The sequence below is a fragment of the Microcaecilia unicolor genome, chromosome 5 (assembly GCF_901765095.1).
Source record: "Microcaecilia unicolor chromosome 5, aMicUni1.1, whole genome shotgun sequence".
NCBI classification, from domain to species: Eukaryota; Metazoa; Chordata; class Amphibia; order Gymnophiona; family Siphonopidae; genus Microcaecilia; species Microcaecilia unicolor.
Genome location: NC_044035.1, coordinates 58,100,894 through 58,125,056, shown reverse-complemented (window position 1 = coordinate 58,125,056; position 24,163 = coordinate 58,100,894). Strand labels below are relative to the sequence as shown.

Genomic DNA, 24,163 nt, shown 5'->3' with positions numbered 1-24,163 from the left:
TTGTTGCATATCACCACCATCATTTGTGCTACATCTGGCACAATCCATATCTTCAGCCTATTATGAACTAATAGGCATAGAGACTTTGGACATCCTGCAGTAGGGGTGTCTGCAGTGAGAACTGCTCAAGGCTACATAACCCTGTACAGATTTCAAATCCTTGTCTCTGGTCCATCTCCCTGCTTCTGACCGTTCATGTGAAGGGAGAGCCCTAGACAATTAAAACCTTACTGTTCTAATGATAGAGACACCTGACTAATTAGGACAATCTATAAATAGAAGTCTAGGAGCAGATAATCAAAATCCACTTAAGCTCTCTGCTATATTGGGGCTAATGAGAATGGGGAAGACGCTGCACCCATTCAGGGCTTACAAGAAAGGGAGAAATAGGGCTTATTGTGTAATTTCAGCTGGGTGTCCCAAACCTTCCAGTCCTTGGGTCCTAGAACAACATTCAGAGGCTGAGTGAAATACAGAAGCCACTTACATTAACCAGCTTCCTGGGGATATTGCTCCCATCCAGGACCAACTTATCATCTAACGTGCTTCAGTGCCTTAAGAATCCTATGATTCTTAGCACAGCTAATCTTAAAGACTGTAAGTGCCAATTCTCTTAAGTACATGCTTGCTACTAAATGATACACTGTTCTGGAGAAGATTTACAGAGGGAGTATTCACATATTTTCACCACGAGGAATATTTGTTAGAAGTAGATTAAGGACTTTGTAAATAGTTTTGCTTGCTGTTTGTGCCTAAGTGACAGCCGCACGTTGGCTGATATTAGAAAAATGAAGGCATATAAAGACCATATGGCCAATCCAGTCTGCCCATCTATGCCATTTACTATCCCTTGTCCCATGGTTGGACAGGTATCCTCTGCTTCTCTCTGAGGTGTTGGAATTTTTGAACAAAAAACTGGACATTTTGCATTTAGTGGTGAGGCAAACTGGTCCATTCTTGGTGTTCCCCATTTCTGAAACAGGTAGCGCATAACAGTGGTCTTCAATGACCACTTGTGAGGGGTCAAAATCCAACTGAGTCTGCTAGGTCATTCTGTTTACCTGGGATATAAGAAGTTACTATGTGAGATCCCAGATTTATTACTAGTTTCCAAATCTGTATAGTCCCTTGACATGGAGGGGCATAATCGACCAGAAACACCTATCTCCATGGGCGTTAATCTCCGAGAACGGGTCCGTGAAGGGGCGGAGTGAACCGTATTTTTAAAAAAAAATAGACGCCCATGCTTTATTCGCCAAGGTGTGAGCTGGGCGTTTTTGCTTTTCACCGATAATGGAAAATGAAATCGCCCAGCTCAAAAACGAATAAATGCAAGGCATTTGTTCGTGGGAGGGGCCAGGATTCATAGTGCACTGGTCCCCCTCACATGCCAGGACACCAACCGGGCACCCTAGGGGGCACTTTTACAAAAACAAAAAAAAAGGTAAAAGAGCTCCCAGGTGCATAGCCCCCTTCCCTTGGGTGTTGAGCCCCCCAAATCCCCCTCAAAACCCACTGCCCACAAGTCTACACCAGTACTATAGCCCTAAGCGGTGAAGGGGGGCACCTACATGTGGGTACAGGGGGTTTGGGGGGGGTTGGACGACTAGTAGCATTAAGCAGCACAATTGTAACAGGTAGGGGGGGATGGGCCTGGGTCCACCTGCCTGACGTCCACTGCACCCCCTAACAACTGTTCCAGGGACCTGCATACTGCTGCTTGGGAGGAGGGTATGACATTTGAGGGTGAAAGTAAAAAGTTGTGAAACATCATTTGTTGTGGTGGGAGGGGGTTAGTGACCACTGGGGGAGTCAGGGGAGGTCATCCCCGACTCCCTCTGGGGGTCATCTGGTCATTTAGGGCACTTTTTGGGGCCTTATTCGTCAAAAAACAGGGTCCAGGAAAAGTGCCCTAAATTCTAGCTACAAACGCATCCATTATCGGCGAAGGGCGCCCATCTCTGTTCGGCTGATAACCACGCCCCAGTTCCGCCTTCACCACGCCTCCGACACTCCCCCGTCAACTTTGTCCGCATCCGCGACGGAGTGCAGTTGAAAGCATCCAAAGTTCGGCTTTTGATTATGCCGCTTTATTTGTTTTTGTGAGAAGAACGCCCATCTCCCGATTTAGGTCGGAACTTGGGCGTTATTCTCGTTCGATTATAAGCAGGATAAGGTCCTGAGCCTACTCCACCCTGCTTGTTGACATATTACATGGCTATTTGATTGTCCATCTGGACATGAATGATCTGGTTTTCCAGGTGCTGACAAAATGTTTGCAGTGCTTGGCATATCGCTCGGAACTCCGACTGATGCTGTACGCTACTTCTTTCGTGGACCAGGGTCCTTGAGTCATGAGACACTTACTACTACTACTACTACTTAACATTTCTAAAGCGCTACTAGGGTTACACAGCGCTGTACAATTTAACTTAAAAGGACAGTCCCTGCTCAAAGAGCTTACAATCTAAAGGACAAGTGAATAGTCAGCTCGATAGGGGCAGTCAAATTGGGGCAGTCTGGATTTCCTGAAAGGTAAGAGTTAGGTGCCAAAAGCAGCATTGAAGAGGTGGGCTTTAAGCAAAGACTTGAAGATGGGCAGGGAGGGGGCTTGGCGTAAGGGCTCAGGAAGGTTGTTCCAGGCATAGGGTGAGGCGAGGCAGAATGAGCGGAGCCTGGAGTTGGCGGTGGTGGAGAAGGGTACTGAGAGGAGGGATTTGTCCTGTGAACGGAGGTTTCGGGCGGGAATGTAAGGGGAGATGAGGGTAGAGAGGTAGTGAGGGGCAGCAGACTGAGTGCATTTGTAGGTAAGAAGGAGAAGGTTGAACTGAATGTGGTATCGGATTGGAAGCCAGTGAAGTGACCTGAGGAGAGGGGTGATATGAGTATATCGGTTCTGGCGGAATATAAGACGTGCGGCAGAGTTCTGAACAGATTGAAGGGGGGATAGATGGCTAAGTGGGAGGCCGGTGAGGAGTAAGTTGCAGTAGTCAAGGTGAGAGGTAATGAGAGTGTGGACGAGAGTTCGGGTGGTGTGTTCAGAGAGGAAAGGGCGAATTTTGCTGATGTTGAAGAGGAAGAAGCGACAGGTCTTGGCTATCTGCTGGATGTGTGCAGAGAAGGAGAGGGAGGAGTCGAAGATGACTCCGAGGTTGCGGGCAGATGAGACGGGGAGGATGAGGGTGTTATCAACTGAGATAGAAAGTGGAGGAAGAGGAGAAGTGGGTTTTGGTGGAAAGACGATGAGTTCAGTCTTGGACATGTTCAGTTTCAGGTGGCGGTTGGACATCCATGCAGCAATGTCGGTTAAGCAGGCCGATACCTTTGCTTGGGTCTCCGCAGTGATGTCTGGTGTGGAGAGATACAGCTGGGTGTCGTCAGCATAGAGATGATACTGGAAGCCATGAGATGAGATGAGGGCGCCCAGGGAAGAGGTGTAGATTGAGAAGAGAAGGGGTCCAAGGACAGATCCCTGGGGAACACCAACAGATAGCGGGATAGGGGTGGAGGAAGATCCATGAGAGTGAACTCTGAAGGTGCGGTGGGAGAGATAGGAGGAGAACCAGGCGAGGACAAAGCCCTGGAACCCAAATGAGGACAGTGTGGCAAGGAGTAAATCTTGATTGACAGTGTCAAAAGCGGCGGATAGATCGAGGAGGATGAGGATGGAATAGTGGCCTCTGGATTTGGCAAGGAACAGGTCATTACAGACTTTAGAGAGTGCTGTTTCTGTCGAGTGTAGAGGGCGAAAACCGTATTGAAGTGGATCGAGGTTGGCATGAGGAGAGAAAATCAAGGCAGCGGCTGTGAACGGCACGCTCAAGTATTTTGGAGAGGAAGGGTAGGAGGGAGATGGGGCGGTAGTTGGAGGGACAGGTAGGGTCAAGTGATGGTTTTTTGAGGAGAGGTGTGACTACGGCGTGCTTGAAGGTGTCAGGGACAGTTGCAGTGGAGAGAGAGAGGTTGAGGATATGACAGATGGAGGGGGTGACAGTATGAGAGATGGGGTTAAGTAAGTTGGTGGGATGGGATCAGAGGAGCAGGTGGTGCATTTCGAGGAGGAAAGAAGGCGAGCGGTTTCCTCCTCGGTGATGTCAGGAAAGGAGGAGAAAGAGGCCTGGGTTGGTTGGTCGAGGGAGAGGGCTGAAGGGTGAAGAGGAGGAGACGGTTTGGTAGTGAACTCAAGGTTGATCTTTTGCACTTGAGATGTGCTCCCCAACTGACTTTGGATGCTTCTGTATGTAATCCCCTATCAGACAGGTATTACTAAAAGATAGACTCCCTGGTTGAGAGTCACTGGGGGAAGTGACTGGGAGGTTCTTGGGGGGAGGATGCCCAGCCTATGGGAGTGTTTAGGCAATAAATTGCAAAAAAGACAGTGCCCATGTTCTGTGGAGTGACAGATTGGGAGGAGTTTAGAAAGAATAAAAAGAGGAGATTTTGAGCGGGAAGATGTCCTTGGTTTTGCCTCTGAATAAGGGTACCTAGTGATCTCCGGATTCCTGAAAGCCCCTGCCAAATGACCAGGAAGGAGAAAGGGGAATCCTTGGAATGCCATTTACAGATGGGCAGAAATTACAGAGCAGTTATTGGTTTCCCACAGTAACTGGAGAGGAGCCAGAGCTTCAGGATTATTGGGAAGTCCTGCTGTAAGCGTGGTTGTGCCAGCTGGAAGTGGAGAGATTCAGGCGAGGAGAGGCTGTCCCTGTGGTAATATCTGGCTACAGGATAGGCATGGATGGGAGAACTTGTCAATATGTGAATAGCCCTAAAAGACCCTTGTACATATCCCTGTGAACAGTTGTGATATGGGTGAAAGTCTGAAATAAAATTATTTAAAAGTTAAATGCAAGAATTTACTGTGTTGGAACTCCAGTCAAGTTACTATCTGCCTGTTGCAGAGTTACAAATAAAGTTGAGTTACTGTTTAAGCCTTGAGTGTGGTGTGGTTCCTGGACTGGAACTCCACTTGGTAAAGTGTCTCCCAAACTCCCTGGATCGCTTTTCCAGACCATTGACCCACTCCCATCTCAACTGGAGTTTGATTGAAGACCTGAGTGTGGTAAGCGTGGCCTGAGTGAGCAGTGACTGTTTTATATACCCGGGTCCGGAGCTAAACCCAGGTGAGACCTGGGTTACATGTAGTTAGTTGTATTGTGGGTGATGGAAATTGGAAAAACCGTCCTCTCAGAACATTCTAAAGAAGTGTCCACCAGATGAGCAATGCCTTCAGTTGGTGTATCAGGGAATTTTGGTTGAAAGAGGCTGTGAATACTGACACCATCTGTCTTTGAGATACACTGGAGAAACCTCATATGCAGACGGCATTACTTGGACTGCTGCCATCATATCTTCTAGTAAAAATCAATATCTGGTGAGCTGTTGTTATGGACTCTGTTGAAAGATGATGAATCAGTGCCTGCACACTGTCCACTCTGGTTAGTGGAAATCTTGCTAACGAAGAGTTCGTTATGACAGTTGCTCCTATGAATTCTATAGTCTGAGAAGGAATGAGAGTGGATTTGTCATAGTTGATGAGGAAACTTAGACTGTTGAGAAGTCGTATCATCAGAGGTAAAGCTGCTAATGTTTCTTTTGGCATCGCAGCTATAATCAACCAATCATCCAGATAATGAAATACATAAACAGTTTGTTTGTGTAGATGTACAATTGTTGCCACTACGTATTTTGTGAATACTCAAGGTGCATAAGAAAGACCAAAGGGAAGGACTTTGTACTGCTAAACCTTTCCTTTCAGGGTGAAATGCAAAACATTTTCTGAAATCTCTGTAGATGGGTATGTGAAGATAAGAGTCCTTTAGATCTAGGGAGAGTAATCAACTTCCCTGTTGTAGTACGGGTAGAATAGTCTGAAGAGAGTTCATTTTGAATTTCTCTTTCTTGTTGAGTCTCCTGAGGTCTAACATTGGGCCAAACCTCCATGTTTCTTGGGGATTATAAAGTATCTTGAATAAAATCCCTGATTTTGGAGACGTTGTGGTACTTCTTTGATAGCATTTGCTTTTAACAGATGGTCCACTTCTAGTTGTAAATGTGTCTGCTGTAGTGGAGACATAGGATGTTGCATTGGCCTCCTCAAAAACAATACCTGCTTTTGATGATACTGAGTATCCATAAATCATTTGTTATGCTGGATCATTGGTTGAAGAAGAAACTGAGCCCCCCCCACCAGATGTTCTAGTGAAGGGAGAATGTAAAAAACCAGGATTGTGCTTTGGTTGTTGCGTTTGAGGTGGTTTCTGGGTCTTCCTATCCTTTGTCGATCTCTGAGTCTGCTGTTTGTGGTGTGACTTGTTCGATTTTTGATAATTGTGTGATCTATTGTATTAGTAAGATTTCTTTGGTGGAGAACAAAATTTCTTAGATTGGTAATACGATGTTTTCCTGTTGGATGATCTGTTCTGCTCGATATTATCATCCTCTAGTGTGTCAAGGGTATTGCAATTGTCCTTAAGGCATCTACTATTTCTTTAACTTTATCACCAAAGACATTTTCTCCATTACAAGGGGCATCTGCCACTTTGTCATGGACATCATCACATAATGCTGATGATTTAAGCCACACTAATTTTCTGGATGACATGGCTATAGCTGCAGCTCATATTGCAGAGTCATAAAAGTAATGTGATGCTCTAATCATATTCTTAGAGCAATCTTCCATCTCTGATAGCAGAGGGGTTATGGAATTCCTTCCTGAAGTAGGGAGATATGTCGCAATTGTGTACATCCTTTTAAAAATATTATATACATACTGAGTGTGGTGAAATTGATGGACAGCTATCCTAGCTGCAAGTATCATGCTTTGGTAGATCTTTTTACCCATTAGATCCAACAGTTTGAACTCCTTGCTGGGAGGGAAGCCAGAATAATCTTTGGGGCTTTAAAACTTCCTCATCACTGATGGACTGATGAGGTAGCTGTGATTTTTGAAGGCCTAACAGCTCTTGCACCCTGTATTTTGTTTCAAGACTCTTTTTGGTCGGATGGGAAATGTATGGTGTAGACCATATTGCTTTGTGATTTTTCCATCAGCACTTCATGGATTGGCACTTTGTTCAGAACCCTTATTTTATCATCCTCACTTTGATATTCCCTTATCTCTTGTTTATTCTGTCTGTCCTAATTAGATTGTAAGCTCTGTCGAGCAGGGACTGTCTCTTCATGTTCAAGTGTACAGCGCTGCGTACGTCTAGTAGCGCTTTAGAAATGATAAGTAGTAGTAGTAGCATCTAAACAGCATAATACCCCTAGACACTTTGTTCTTGGATCTGGTTTTGAAGTGGATGGAATGCTGAGGGTTTTAGCCATTTGTGCTAAAAACTTCAAATGATTGCTGTCTTCTGGTTGCGCTGTCTTTACCAGTTTCAGAGGAGATGAGTCAAACCAGGAATTCCTCTACTTGATTGTGAAGGAGAGCGAGAGGAATATGTGAACATGTGAATGTGCACTATAAGGTTCAGATGTATCAGCTTCCATTGAAGAAGTGGAGATAGACCATGATCTCTTTCTTTGTTTAGGGGATGACTTTGGAAGGCATTATTCTAATGGTGTCAGTGATCGTTTTGGTGTTGCAGCTGCTGAAGTTTGTAGCTGCTGCTCTAAAAACTTCTTCCATACGTCTAACACTGCAGTAGAGAGATGAGGTGATGAACTGTGTGGGATCTTCTGAACTATCAGCCTTAGTGGAGAGCTGCTTGTAGAATGATGACAGGAATAATGAATTGATGTTGATGAGTTAGAACAAATTGGTGATCACACTCCCATCATTCATGACATAGAAAGCTCTTCCATACAAGGAATCACTGACACTAGTAGAGGCAGAGCCAGAAGCTGCACAGTAATCTATTGCGCCGACTGAGTTTCCTACGCTGAGGGAATATCTGATCTGGGGAGTTCATTCACTGCCTTTTTGGCACTGACTGTGAAGATTGGCTACGACATTCTACCTGTATTCTTTGTGGTGAGGCATTCAAGAGTAAGGTAGGTGTGTTTGTCAAAGACTCAGACATAGTTGATGACTCGACTCTCTGTTTCTTGCCCCTTGATGATTTATGAGACTTATGCTTCTCCTTATGAGACAGCCACACTTGTGTGGCTGCAAGATCCTCTGTCCATGGAGAACCTTGCTGCATCAGCCTGGGCATAGAGCAAGTTCAGCTGTGCTGAATTATTGAAGGGAAGAGGAGGCAGTACTTGGGACATCTTGGATAACCTTGGGTAGGTAGTTGATTACTGAGAGGCTTGTACAGTGGCATGTGAACCCCACAGGAACAACTTCCATCCCCACAAACCCCATTCCCGTGCAGCTCTCTACTTACAATTTGTCTTTGAGTTGGCTGGCGACACAGCTTTCCTTCTCCAGTGTCCCGTCCTCCTCTAATGCAACTTTTTCATTTCTCCAGCATCCTGCCCAATGAAGTCTGAGAAAGAACAGGAGACTACATGACATCACAAAGCTGAAGCCGGTTTCCCTCAGCAGCCACCATATTGGTACTCTCAAAACAAAGCAATTGGCTGTCAGCTGCTGTATCCACGTTGTTGTTGGTCATTGTTATTTTATCTCAGATATATTTAGAAACATGCTGGCTTGGGCAGGATATGGATGTACCCAGAGGAACTATCAGAATGGAATAACCTTTCATCTGTTAGAGTAGTAATTTGTCCTAAATTGTAATCGTTGTGTCATTTGGATGGGCTGGTTATAGGGACACCTTAGCACCCTAGCTAGGTTGTTGTATTGGTGTTATTTTTTCACCTAGTAAAGGGCCACCAAACTGATATCATGTTATGAGAATCAGGTGCTCAACATTCAGAATTTTTATTTTTAAGTACAAAGGGTTTTTTTGTTTTGGGGGGGTGGGGGGGTTGTTAACTTTAATTAGGTTGAAACCTGGCAATATTTAAAATCTTTTTTTTTCCTGTGCATAGATCAAAAGAGAAAGATGGTATGTGGGAACTTGCTCCTTTTGTTTTCTGGAATGCAGTGATATATTATAAAAATGCACTTGAATTTTTTAATACTACTATTTTAAAAGAGAGATATTGAATAATAAGGAAAGAGCTACCTTCCTGCAGAATTCTGTGTGGATATAAATGGCATTTTTTAAAAAAATCTTTGTGTCCTGGCTGTGTGTTAGTATATATATGAATCCTGGGAATAATGATGGCTAAGGGACAGCAGCAGTAGAAGAGGTGGAGCTGAATGACATTTATATTTTGCAAATGGTGCTGCATAGCTTGATGGGATGTCCTTGTTGTCAGAACAGAGTAAATCATTTCTTAGCTATTTTGGCGGGTGTAAACAGTCGGTGGGCTTATAAGAAGGGAAGGGAGAGCAGAAGGGGAAGGGTTCTTGGGGTATGTTTCTCTGTAAAAGGTTATATTGTGCCATGTTTGATGGTTCACTGTTTTTTCTTGTTCTGTATGAGGCTTATCTACCAACATGTTGTGCTTTGAATAAAGATGATTTAAACACAAAAATTAAGTTTTGGATGTACTCTGTAGAAGGTGTTGTTTACTTTTGCAATGTGTGTATGGATGCCTGTTCTGGTGTGTGCACGTGATAATATAACTGATAATATATACTGAATAACTGTCTATACTTAAGGCTATGATTTCTGAACATGCAGCATCATTAAAGGACAAACTTTTAAACGCCCAGTTGGGTACATATGGTAATCTCAGCTTTGTTAAATGTTTCTGACATATCCATCAACTTGCTCCCATGACGTTACTGAATTCTATTATTCTATCTCACTGTATTTTCAAATGTAAGCCACATTTAATCCATTTGTGTGGGATAATTTTCTTTCAGGAAATCTCTAAAGACCACGTTATCCACTGCTGGAAGCGCATCGCTCTAGAGACATTTTGGACACATTCCCCTTCCCTCCAGGTTTCCCTAATCCTTCCGTCCATTCCTACTCTTCCACAATATCTCTTGTAGGTTTTTCTGCTGTATTAGCTTCATTTTACTGCATTGGTGTCTGCCTCTGTGGTCCGTTGTAAGCCACATTGAGCCTGACTGTTGGAAAACTGTGGGGTACAAATGAGATAAATAAATAAATAAATAATGTGGGATATAAATGTCAAATAATTTTTAAAAATTCTTTATCCTCTACCTTTTAAGGCACTGCCTATCCAACTGGATGGTGATAGCACAAGGAAAGCAAGTTTGGTCCAGTGAACACTAACTCAAAATAACTGTTCCTTAGCTGGGCACCAGTATTGCCATATTGAAAATGCAACCATACCATGCCTTTGTGGTTTTATTCCACTAGTAGGTTAAATGATTAACTGGCTTTCTTGAAAGGATTATATAACCTTGGGATGCATGACTAGGAACAAAAACACACATTTATTTATGCAAATTCACAATTCCTCATGAACAGCCACAAAACAACCTTTGGGTGGATAGTGTTCATAATGAGCACCTTTTATTATCGACCAGATAGAAGAGAAGAGTTTTCAGTTTGGGCAAAATAAGTCATCATCACAATAACAAAATATAAGAAAACCAATGTGCTGCATTAGGGGCTTATTATATAGCCCATTTAGTTATGTTTAAACAAATGTGAGATCTGAATGAAACAAAATAGGTATTTTTATTATTTTGACTTATAAAACCACTTGTTCCTGAAATATGCTCAAAAACATAATAATCCATGTGTATCTAAAAAGTAAACTTCTATAAATGAAATGAAGATGTGATTCCATGTGCCCCAATGAAAGGAGAGTTTAATTTTACTTTCATGTAATTTAAATATATTCCATCTTTATAAGGCCTCCCAAGGTAGATTACAGTTGTCGGGATATCCTCAATGAAATTCAGTCATGTTACTGTATTCTATAGCACAGTGTAGGAAAATGAGTTTAATACTATTGTTTCAACCAGCTTCGTTGATTTTTTTGTATGCTGTTTTAGTGATTTTCAATTTCATTTCATGCTATAAATCTACATAGATTGTAAGCTCTTTGAGCAGGGACTATCCTTCTATGTTAAACTGTACAGCGCTGCGTAACCCTAGTAGCGCTTTAGAAATGTTAAATAATAGTATATATTAAAAATAAACCTGTCAAATTAAAAAAAAAAATCCTTTATACTCCACCTTTTAAGGCACTGCCTATCCAACTGGACCAGCTTTAAACCTTTTTACAGATAGACCACGCATATAGGCAGTCCCTTATTTCTAAGAAGCGTTTGTTATTGTTTTGGGTGACCCAATGTGGCGTCAAGCTCCGGCTCCTGCTGTCTCCTGTTCTTTCTCCAACCTCGGAATCTCGGATTAAAAAAAACCTCCTCGATCGGGTCCCGCCCTCCTCTGACGCAACTTCCTGTTTCAAGCAAGGCAGGCGGGATGCGTCCGAGGGAGAGAGAGGTGGTGTCAGAGGGGACGGGGCACCGGAGAAGGAAAGCTGTGCGGGATTGGTTGTGGGCGATCTCAGGTATGAGTTGGACGGGGGAGGGGTTTTGAGGGCGAGATGCCAAATCGCGGACAGGGAAGAGAGGGGGAGGGGAGGGGAGACCAGTCCTCCGGTCTCCGAGTGGGTGTGAAGAGGGGCGTTCGGCGTGTGAGTGAGGGCAGCCGAATGCGTGGGACTTGATATTTCTGAGTGACTCATTTGCAGCCCCACGATCGGGAGCTTCATGTTTGTGTGTCAGACTCAGTCAGATGCAATGTTAAGTGCTTCTCTGGCGGGTCATACATAGTTTACAGCACAAGGGGCACTGAGATCATCTGTTTTAGGCCGGTATCCTAATGACAGCAGCAGGATTACAACTTGCTTTCATAACAAAATGCCAGCACTAGGGTAAAAGTTCATTCTGACAGCACATCAGTTCTTCCAGCTCTCACTTGGGTAGGAGTCGGGACCACATTTCCATCTCAGATCTTCAGAACCTCCTCCCCCGTCCAATTGCTCTTCTGGAGGAGTTGAAAGGATAGGATGGGGGGTAAGGGTGAGAATGAGGATCAGGCTGATATGATGCCAAAATGCAATCGTCCCCCAACATATTCATGACACCCTGCGGAGCACAGGTGCCGTTAGGTACATGTGTGCTGTCCCTAATCTGGGTCCTCATAGTAGCGATACTGAAATTATCACAGCAAGGTACACAACAGTAGGTACAATATATTCAGCAGTGCAGATACATTGTATCAGATCTTAGCAGGTAGGTTGGACTGTCTGAGATTCTGATTTACCTTTAACTTTCACCAACTGTAACCTGTCTGGTTACGACGTGATGCCAAACAGTCGATCATGGACACACAAAAGAGGTGATCGTCTGCAAGCAGGTAGAGTAACAAAAACAAGAAGAAGCAGACCAACAGGCATAGAAGTAAGCAATTAACCCGACGTGGCCACTTTCTTCACAAAAGGGTGAGGGTGCAGTGCTGCTTTGAAATGAAAGTGCTGTTCTGTTTAAAAAGTCCAGCAGCTGCTGTTTTGGATGCACAATTGCTAGTAAGGGAAAACATTGGTTTTAATTCCCCTTTAGCTCTACTTCTGACACAGCCTTTTTGGGCCATACATGGCCACATTGGGTGTTTGTTTTAATAAATTAACAACTTCTGTGCCTGTTGTTTGCTGCTCTACCTGCTTGCAGATCATTGCATCTTTTGTGTGTCTGTTACTAGTCTGGTGAGGAAGCAGACACAGTGGAAGATGAATGATAGCCTTTGTTGTAAAATGCTGAATGCTCTTTTTTTCCCCTGGATATTGGTAGTTTCCTAATCCAGGTTTCCAGTGACAGGATTACTTCTTGAGGTATTATATCGCCCCTGAATTAGCTCTGCTGGGCGAAACACGGTTGTGTCTGGCACCCTTTTGCCCACATTTTACAATAAAGGTTGTCATTCATCATCCACCATGTCTGCTTCTGCATCTTCCATTCTACTGGGATTAGCAGACCACTTGCCCACCTGTTTTCTAGGACCAGTCAGGCAAAGTGTATAATACTAGGTCACTGGTCATTTGGATTTATGTGTTTGCAAAATTTCAGAGATGCCTGGGGGAGGGGCCCAAATCAATTGTCTAAATTATTACAAAGTAATAATTAGCTATGCGGAAAATGAAGGTGTGAGTGGGAGTAACTGAGCATCTGTGAAGCTGATTTATGGAGCAAAAAGTATTACCATGTAACTTCTGTATTACAGGAGTGGCATTGGCTATCAGTAACCACCAGGACTGCCTTTTACATTTTAACTTTGATGCACAGAATTTATTATTCTGTCTTAGCTAGTTTGTTAATTATATATACCCCAATGTGAACTCATAGTTCTGCCCAACAGCAGGTCTTGGTGGCTCCTTCACACTTGAAAGTTTGTTTAGTTTCTACTAGTCACACTGGGGACAATTCAGTAATCTAGGTGCTGGCACATAACTATACACTTAACCACAAAAGTTCCAGCAGGACACCTAACTGCTATGCTGTAGCTGTGCATGTAACTTGCAAATGCAAGGGGGGGGCATACACATGGACAGAGTATAGGCGTGGTTATTTGAGAAATATTTGTATTGAGATCTCCAATGAATGATAGTTGCCCTACTGTTAAGTTTGTTGAGGTATGTTTTTAGCTTAGTTTAGCTATGCCAAGTCTATGGCTGGTGTGATTGTGGGTGCCTGACTGTGTAGTGTGTAAATACCAGGTTATGCTAGTATTCTGTAAAGGAAACTGGGCGCCCAGGTGGCATTATAGAGTGGGTTCCTGCTACGCAGCCTCAGGGCGTCTAAATGGAGGTGTCCGTTTATCACATTTTCTCCATTCTGTTAGTGGTGGTGTTCCCAATGCTCTGGAATGAATTGCCCCTGGATTTGAGGCTTGAATCTTACCTTGTCAAATTCTGAAGACTTACTGTTTGAATTTGAGCCACCAGGGTTAATCTATTCCAGGCAGGTTATTTGCTGTCATGCTGTGGAAAGTGAGGTTGCCACACTTGGTGGTGGAGAGAGCAGCTTTGTGGCCTTTTGAAATGTTTTGGTTAATATGTCATCTGATTGTCCTTTGTTTATGCATCTTTAGTTTTATCTATTTTTCCTTTCTTGTGTTTTGAATTTGAGTTTCTGTTTTGATATTTTAAACTTTTAAGTGATGGATGAATTTTAGAAATGTAAACTTATTTAGATAAAAGCTTCTCTTTTTTTTTTTTTTGTGAGCAGTAGTAGAAAAAGGGTGATGGTGGCTGTCCTGTAGTATGTCTGATGCAGAATATCTCCCCAAGAGCCTGCTAACTATTACATATTGTAATGTGCCGAACAGCATATTCAGTAAATAACAACACGATTGGGCTGATATTTGGAAGTCCTTATGCAGTCTGCACTGATGCAGAAGTGATTATTGTTAGAAAAAATATTGTGGAGGATAAATACATAACTTTACTCATTTGAATCAACTAAAGATATACATATTAGAAAAGAGGATGCATTTTTGGGGGAGGGGAGGGTTGCAGAAAAACTTATACGTTCGGCGTTAAAATTCATTTGCTGCATGTGTTATCTGTCCAAGTGGTGATGGGTTGGTTAATAGGTTGAAATGAGTAAGTATCCATTTACAATTATAGGTGAATTTCCAAAAGCAGCACATAACATGGATAGTACTGCTGCCAATAAATAACCTTGAATGAATTTCCTATCCATTTAAAGTTAGATGGTGGCCCTTCAACTGAATGGTGACCTCCTTTTTATGAGGTACAATAAAAGGGCAGGTCTGTAAAGGAGTGCCAGTCTGTGTGCCTACTTTCAAAATAACAGGACCCCTTTTATTTTTCTCCATAACAAATAAATGGCCAGGTTGTACATTAATAAAACCTGACTCACAAATAGGCCTAAAATAGAGCTAGAAAATGTTCATGCCACAATATGTGATAAATATTCTTAGCAAATCATGATGCCATTATTTATAGTTGGTCAGCCTGGGTTTTTTTTCTCTCCAGAAGATAAGCCCATAATAAGATTTCTGAGACATGAAATTCTATGGAGTGAAAAAGTTTCTTAAAATGTTTCCTGAAAAACAGTGGTCACTTGGTAGACTGAAGAAACTTATTTTTAAAAATTACTGGTGAAATGCAACAGCGTATCCTGGAGGAGTGGGAGCGCTTGGAACATGCAAATAATAAATAAAAATGTGCCAATTTTAAATTATTTGGATTTTGTTCATACTTTTTTCAGTATAAGCTCAAGGTGAGTTACGTTCTGTACCTGAAGTAATTGAGGATTAAGGGGGTCTTTTACTAAAGTTTAGCTCGCGTTATCTGCAGCAGGGCCCATAGGAATAAAATGGGCACTGTTTCAGATAACAAGCTAAGCTTTAGTAAAAGACCCCACTAAGTGACTTGCCCAAGATCACAAGGAGCAGCAGTGGGATTTGAACCAGGTACCGCTGGGTGTCAAGCCTGGTGCTCTAACCTCTAGGCCAGTGGTTCCCAAACCTGATCCTGGAGGCACCCCAGGCAGTCAGGTTTCAGAATATGCACAATGAATATTCATGAGGTACATTTGCATGAGGTGGAGGCAGTGCATACAGATCTCTCATGAATATGCATTGTAGATATCCTGAAAACCTAACTGGCTGGGGTGCCTCCAGGACCAGGTTTGGGAACCACTGCACAAGGCTAATCCTCCATTCCACTAAATTGATTTTGAGCATAAGGTTCTTATTCACATTTATCACTTTCATTTGTTCACGTGACATTTCAAAGTACCTTTGTTACACAACATTTGCAAAGAATATTTATCATGCTACATATTTGTTACATGATTGTTTTCGAGCTTTGTCATAGGCCTATTTCTGAGCCGAGGTTTGTTGTTATGGACCTAGACATTTATTTGTTATGGGAAAAATAAAAGGGGTCCCACTGTTTTGAACATGGTATAGAATAGTAGTGAAACAGGTCAAGCACGCACACAGAGCTGGTGTAAATGCTTGTGCCTAGATTTGCTAATATTCAATAATTTACGCATGTAACTGAGCTGCCCATGCTCTGCCCAGACTCCACCCAGACTCTGACTATATGTATGTCCTCTGCAAATTTTGCATCATTGCATTTAAGCTGTAGTGTACAGAGAATAACATGTAGCCAGAGTATTGTTATTTACACACACATGTGCGAGTAGTATTCTAGTGATTTATGCACGTTCATGTTGCCTCTTTAACATGCGCAGTGCAGATGATTTCCTCTGGGTACAGTTCAACTTGAGTGCACGGTAAACAGGGTGATCCAACAGGATCTACAGTGAACTCACTTATGGACACCACTTCTCTGTGTTGCACTGCACAATTGGAGTATAAGGGAAATAACATGCAGGTATTGCAGCTTAGATTCTGGGTTATTTATCTTTGGGAATTAATTGCGTCATATGTAAGGCACCTTCAAACTCCTCTGTCCTGTGAGGAGTTTCACGAGATCTCCACCCTGTTATACACTGCAAATTCTTGCAACTCTAGCATCCAGATGTAAGATTTTTAAAAATTATTTTTAAATTACTTATTCAGAACTACGCATTATGTAAACTACGTTTTGCTGCCTTTCTTATAACAGATCCAAGAAGAGTACAGAAGTTGAACACATAAATACAAATTAAACAGCAGCAGACATGACAGATGCAAATAATTATGATTTTTTAAAGAATAAGCATGTGTGTCTTTTCTCAGAATTGAGAGAGGATGTTAAATAACATGTAAACCTCTGGTTCTTAAACCTCTCCTGAGGGACTTCCAACCAGGCGGGTTTTCAGGATAATCATAATGCATTCAAATCTCTAATGAATATTTATTGTGGGTATCTTGAAAACCTGAATGGCTGAGGGTCAGGCTTGGGAACTTCTGATTTAAACAAAGTGATGTGATTGCCATTTGTTGGAGTCAAATTTCGGTTTAGTACCTTCATCTCTGTCACCTCAATGCCTTGTCATAGTCCTAGTGCACTGATGACTATTCCATGCAGTTCAACATCAGTAAGATAAATTTATATGCTTGATTTTTCTGGATTTTAGCTCACGCCCTTCCAGTAGTGGTTCAAGGCAAGTTGCATTCAGGTGTGGCAGGCATTTCCCTATATCAATCTAAAGCTGTGCCCAAGGCCAAGGAGAGTTACATGTCTTGCTCAAGGCCACAGGGAACATCAGTGGGATTTAAATCTTGACTTCCCTGATTCTCAGTCACGGTAGAGAGGGAAAATACCAAGAACAAACAGCATAGCAAGAAAACAACTGAGATGACAGTATCTGTATCTGGTAAAGTTGTATTTCCATGTTCTTTATTTCCTATTGTTGTTATTGTTACTTAATATTTTATATATTTGTATGAGATTAGTTTATATATGTATTTGTGATTTAGTGTGTAATTTAATTATCCATATTCTTTTCATTGTTATTCATTTACTTTTTTTTTTTATAATTGTATTATTTTGATGGTAAGTTTTATTTTATATGTCTAGACCCCTGACACAGTCCATGTCGGGTCAATAAAGGGTTCCTTGAGTCTTCAACGTGCTTCTTGTGGTTCATCAATTTGTTTTCTGACTGTGCCCTTGTGTTTTCTTGCTTCCTTGATTCTCAGCCTGCTGCTGTAACCACTAAACTACTCGTCTAGTCAGACATCTCTATTAAAACAAATGGGAGATAAAGATGAGAGTAACTGCACTCACTGTGAAGATACTGAATCACTTGGGATTGTCAAGGTTCTTAAATATTCTGGCTTAGATTGGAAAAATCATCCCCTGTCTGGTGCTCCGGTTTGTTGATGGTGAGTGCACTTGCTCTTGTGATACCAGCTTGACATCATTTCAGATCTATGCTTATGAGCCAGCTGTTGTGTACGGTTTCTTCCTGGTCCATTATCTTTGCAAAGTGCTAGCTTTAAAATTCCTGCTCAACAGGTTGCTTGCTGCAGTTCAGATGTCATCGGGATTTTCTGCCTTGCGCTGTGTGTGACCTCTGCATTATATTATAGCCAGTTGAACAGGTTCTAATCAATCTAAATGAGCAGGGTTGATGAGGCACTGCAAATTAATTTGAAAAGAGGGAATGGCACATCTGTTTATAGTGGTACGACATACAGGCCTTCACAGGCAGAAGTAGGACATACAGATTTAATTGAAAACATTCACAATTTTACTATGAAAGGGGAGGTGTTAGTTATTTTATTTTATTAGGATTTATTTATCGCTAAGAAATTCATCCCAGTTTGGATACAGCAAGTATAATCCAGACATAGGGAATACACAATTAATGCAGTAAAAATATTGAGATAACATAGTAAATGACGGCAGATAAAGACCTGCATGATCCATCTAGTCTGCCCAACAAGATAAACTCATTATATATGGTATGCGATACTTTATACCTGAGTTTGATTTGTCCTTGCCATTCTCAGGGCACAGACTGTAGAAGTTGCCCAGCACTGTTCTTGTGCTAAAATTTCTGAAGTTAACGTCGAAGCCACTTAAAATTTACATTCCAGTCACGATCAGGGCACAGACCGTAGAAGTCTGCCGAGCACTGGTTTTGCTTCCCAATTACCAGCGTTGCCACCCAATCTCCGCTAAAATTCCATGGATCCATTCCTTCTAATCAGGATTCCTTTGTGTTTATCCCATGCATGTTTGAATTCCATTACCGTTTTCATCTCCACCACCTCCTTCGGGAGGGCATTCTATGTATCCACCACCCTGTCTTTCATTCTGTGCCGTAATGTGTAACAGTACACATTATGGCATAGAGTGCTACTTACAATGGCAACACAATAAAACATCTTATTAGACTGCATAGATGATATCAATCTGACAGCGTTGGGACATGCTGGCTGGAGAGCTGTCTACAAACAGAGACACCTCCATTCTCTGCAGGGTAAACTGTTCTGGTAACTTTATATGGGGTGGGGGGGAACTTGAGATGGACACTAGTGCTTACAAATGGGAAGGATGTTTCTAATATTACGGTAGGCGATCGCCTGGTATTCGATGATGATGATATTGCATTGGGAATTCATTCAAAGGTGAATGTCCTAGACTTCAGGAAAGCTAATTTTGTTACTATGGAGCAGTAAGGGCAACTGTTTTTCTTAGGAAGTAAAATAAAGGTAGGAGGCGAAAGAATTCACTCTGGTTTTCTAAAACGCAGCTGAAAAGGTAATGGAAAAAGATTTACATCCATAAACTACAAGAGACACTGAAAACAGGTAAACAGGCAGTAGTATTTGGAAAGGCTGGTGCCACTGAAGAAGGAGAGGGCTCCTAGGCAAGAGCACTTGTGTATCTGCTTTCAACTGCCTTCACTGTTGCACTTGAGAGTTTTGGCTTGTACAGCACTATTGTATAGAGCACCATTTGGCCGATGCTGGGAGATCGTGAGGTTGCTCTGAATTGGGCTGGGAAGCTTCACCTACTTGCCAATGCTTTGGTACCCTCTCACTGACTGATATCATTGCATGGAGTGGTAGCTTTAAATTACTACTTGAGTAAGCCTCCTGACAGGAGCAGAATAGGCGAGCTAAGGGAGCTTGCTTCTTTCTGAGTCTCCGACACATGGCCTGTTCTGGAATTTCGCTGGAGGTTCCCTCACCTCTAGTTTTGATCTATTGTGTATGTATGAGTGTTTTTGATGGAATCTGTCTATTTTGGTTTCAGATTATCATTTGCGTGTTATTTTAAAGAGGTTAAGAGGGTGTAGGTGGTAATTGTAATAAGAGGGATTGGAGGATGTTGTGTGGAAAGGTTGGTTTTATCTGTGCTTGGGTTACTTTTTGTTTAGGGATGTGGTGATGGGATACTGGAGTTAGGAGTGTGTGTTGTGTTATATTATTGTATTTGCTGCTGAGTTGTGAGCTGTTTGTGGGGTAGAGTTGGGGAGAAGGGAGAGTATGATTTTTGTGATTTTCAGTCAGGGTAGTATAGGGGTAAAAGGGTAGCTATAAGGAGGGGGGGTGAAGAATACTGTAGGGGTTAGTTTGTGCGAGGTATCAGAAATATTTGGTATACCTATAATCCAGTGATTCCCAAACCTGTCCTGGGAGATCCCCAGCCAGTCATGGTTTTAGGGTATCCACAATGAATATGCATGAGATCATCAATGTATAAAAAGTGCTTCCTTGGCATGCAAATTGATTTAATGCATATTCATTGAGGCCGATAATCAAAGTATTTAACCAGCCAGAAACTGCTCCTGGATGGTTAAATTGCCAGTTTGGGGTTAACTGCTAATTTTCAGTGACACTTAACCAGTTAGTGCTGCTGAAAACCGGCTATTTTGGGGGTGTTCCATGAGTGGAGTAGGCACTTAGCTGATTAAGTGCCAATATTCAGCAATTAACCGGCCAGGTTAACTGCATAAATAGTACCACATAACAGTCCTGTAGCTGATTAAGTGCTGAATATCACACTTAACCGGCCATGTGTTAGCCATCTCCCGAAACTGCACATAAAATGCTGGTGCTTGAACATGACTAGACATTGAATTTCTGGGTTTAACATCCAGCGGTGGCCAGCAAATTGCTTATCACCGCCAACTGACTATTGTGGACATCCTGAAAACCTGACTGGCTGGGTTTCCCTCAGGACAAGTTTGGGAATCACTGCTGTAATCATTGAGCTGAGAGGGGGTGAGGTTATGGGACAGGACTCATGTTCAGTCAAAGGATCTAGTAATACGTTATCCCCCAAATTCTATAAGTGGCACCCAAAGTTAGGCACATAGTTGAGCATTCAGTTACAGAATATGTGCTAAATTGCCATTTAATTGGTTATAAATTCCTAGAATGGGTCTTAAGTGCTAATTGGCAAAATTTTGTAGTTCTATTGTGTATGTAACTTAAACCAAGTGCCTAATTTCAATGATGTGCAACTCCAAAGGGGACATGGACCTGAGAGGGACACGAGCGGGTTGGAGTGTGCCAAGCAGTTGGGCACGATGTTATAGAGTACTGTCATTTATGCACCTAACTGCCAGTACTTAGGCGTGAACACTTAAGCCAGCTCAGGCACAAAAATGCGGACATTGGCTAGTTTTCTATAAAGACAGTTCCATGCGGAACTGCAGTTATAGAATTGATTCTTAGCACCAAAATGTTTAGCACCTAACTGTAACCAACCTTTCTTGAATTAACCCCTATACGTTGAAAGTACAGTAGTCTTCAGGGGTTTCCACTGTTCTGGTGTGGCAAGATGGCTGGTTAAGCAATAGGGACAGAGAGATTTTCCTTGGAATATATAGTGGTAAATACTAGCTTTTCATGAATCGGCTGTTTTACAGGATCTGATTTTTGGACTTGAAGGCTAACTTGATTTATACAGCGAGCAGGATACATTGATACTGAATCAATTATGCCATCAGGTTTTACCTGGTTTCAGTGCCACAGGGTACAGAAAAGGGGAGCAATAAGGTTCTGTTTTGACTTTCCATTTGTGTACTAAACAATTTGGAGGGTAGAAGGGATGGCTGTCTATTAGTGACTTTAAGGAGTGGGGAAACTGAGATTTTACTGGTCTACCATGCTCCGAGTGGGTGGATGGAGTTTATTATGGCTTTAGCTGATTTTAATATAGAGGTGGACTCTGGGGGTAACAGAGTACTTTTTGCAAGGAATGATTGGTTTTGATTTCCCTCTGATTATAGTAGCCCCAATACATAAAGCAGGCTACACATTAGATTTAATCTTTTTTTCCCTTTATCACTGGGAGGTATAATACTGTTCTATTGCTTTAACAGTTAATGATCCGACCGTGATATGGGAGTAAATATCATCTGATCCAGTTTATATTTTGTGGGTGTAACGCAGGAAGTGGGGATAAGAATGTGAAAGAAATTTGAGTTTAGGTGCAGTTCATCAGTTGCCCAGATTGTGGAATCCTTAGTTAGGATCAATATCAGCTTCTTATCTGATGAATAAGCTCCAGAAACTGGTCGTGTTTTGGGAGCATGGTATACAGTATATAAAATGTATAGTGTGTGTACTATATATATAAAATATATATATGTGTGTGTGTGTGTATACACACACACACAGCTATACCCTAAAGAATATTGATGTGTTAATGGGCTAGTAAGTTGCCCTATGGTATGACGAGTCATGTCTAGAATGCTGTTGGCAGAAGATAACAGATGTGGCAAGACAGGATTACAAGAAACATCCTTTTGATTATTCCTGGAACATTAAGGAAATAAAGAAATCTTATTTTTCAGGCAAGATTGAAGGGGTGAAAAATAGGCCTTTGGTGACCCTCCAGGACTGAGAGTGAAGCCCAACAGGTCAAGTTTTGAAGACATCCCTAATGAATATGCTTAAGAGGGATTTGCATACAGTGGAGGTAGTAGGCATGCACACCTTTCGCATGCATATTTGGTCTTTGAGGACGGGGAAGTGAAGACTACAAGTAGGCCAAAGGAAATGTTTTCTCTGTCACCTGATTTGATAAAGGTCCCTAGAAATGTGTAACAAGAGTTTCAGAACATTTCATTGTCTCTGGCTACTTTTGTTTTATGGGTAAGATGAGCTGGATTTGGATTTACTTCATGGGGGGGGGGGGGGGGGGGGATGAATGGAGTCGTCATATGGAGGAAGTGGAACAAGTTGGTGTGAAAGATATGACAGGAGCGTGGATAGCATTGATCAAGTACACAGTTCTACCGTGAATTCAACATTAAGAAAATTGTGAAGTACTTATTGTGTTAGATTATTGCCCAGCTGGTCTGGTGAAGTAGACAGAAGAAGGGTTGGACTGATTGCAGGCTATAGTTAATGCCTTTTGGGTAAGGGGAGTGTAACCTGAGGTATTGAAGAGGGCTATTATTAGACTATTATGGAAGAGGCCAAGTTTAGATATTCAAATTCAGGATAATTTTCATCTTGTATCTAACTGATAAAGTGATGGTGAATCCACTGTTGAGAGTTGTTGGCAAAATGGGAGTTTCAAACTCCTTTCAGTTAGGATTTAGGAAGAGATATTAGGTTGGGATTTATAGCCCGTTAACACCCTAACGAGTTCTAAATGGATTACAAAACAACAGAACAGACAGTATCTGGGAATTACATATAATAGTTATCAAATTAAAACTTTGATTTCACAATACAATTTTGAAACTATTTAGTTTTGAAACACCTTCTGAAATCCATATAACTAAATGATGAACAGGTTATCCTAGCTAATTTTCTTTCCATACTTTACAGCCTGATTAGAAAAAAAGAGAATCTATAATTTTTAATCGTTTCTTACCTTTCATTGTCAGAAATTTAAAAAAATTAAGGACCCTAGATTAGCAAATACAGGGGCCCTTTTGCGAAGCAGCGTGGGCTTACTGCTCGCTAAAAGGGAAGTAGCACCAGGCTACCGCAGTAGGTAGTTTCCTCCCCCGGCTTGCCATTTCCGGCGCTGGAATAATATTTCAATTTTTGTAGCTCAACTGTGTACCTGGCGGCAATCGTGCAGTTACGGGTTAGTGTGGGAGCCCTTACCGCCCCATGGAGCGATACAACGGCATTATAACATCCTCACACCTGTTTTCCATACCTTTCCTAATAATACCCAACATTCTGTTCGCTTTCCTAGCCGCAGCAGCTCACTGAGCAGAAGGTTTGTGTATTATCGACGACGACACCCAGATCCCTTTCTTGGTCCGTAACTCCTAACGTGGAACCTTGCATGACGTAGCTATAATTTGATGATGTTAACATGAATTAGCCTATAAGAACAACTTTGGAAGTGAACAACTGGTGTTAATACAAATCAACTCCACAATAGGACAGAAACATTTCCACATACGTGTAAAAATCATCTTAGATCAGAGGTACAAGAAACATGCCAGCTTGCACCTTAAATCACCTCAAAAACAAGAGCTGAAGTACAACTTTGAGGAACATGAAAGAGGCTGAAGCCATTTTAGAACCAACTAAAATCTGCATGTCAAAGAACAAAAAAAAAACAAATTTAAAAAAAAATAGGAGGGTTGCTTTTGAATATCGTTTTCCTCTTAACCTGGAATTATGGGACAAATTAAAAGCTTCCCTATGCCAAGAAAATCAACAAACCCCACCCCACAGTGCAAACTTCTGCTCAGTAGCAGAAACAATTAACAGAAGTAATGCCAATCAACTCGGAGAACCTGGACTGGAGTAATTTGATCCAGGCTTACATGTGTAATGAAACTTAA

At 42.0% G+C, this 24,163-nt stretch overlaps 2 protein-coding genes across 2 annotated transcripts in view; one reads left to right on the top strand and one right to left on the bottom strand.

Moving 5' to 3' along the window:
- Positions 1-24,163, bottom strand: part of ALDH18A1 (aldehyde dehydrogenase 18 family member A1) — a 948,333-nt gene that overhangs the window by 486,833 nt on the left and 437,337 nt on the right. The window lies entirely within an intron of this gene.
- Positions 11,396-24,163, top strand: part of DNMBP (dynamin binding protein) — a 226,898-nt gene continuing 214,130 nt past the window's right edge. The window contains exon 1 of the mRNA XM_030202924.1: positions 11,396-11,466. The gene's annotated coding sequence lies outside the window, so the exon portion shown is untranslated. The remainder of the gene's footprint in view (positions 11,467-24,163) is intronic.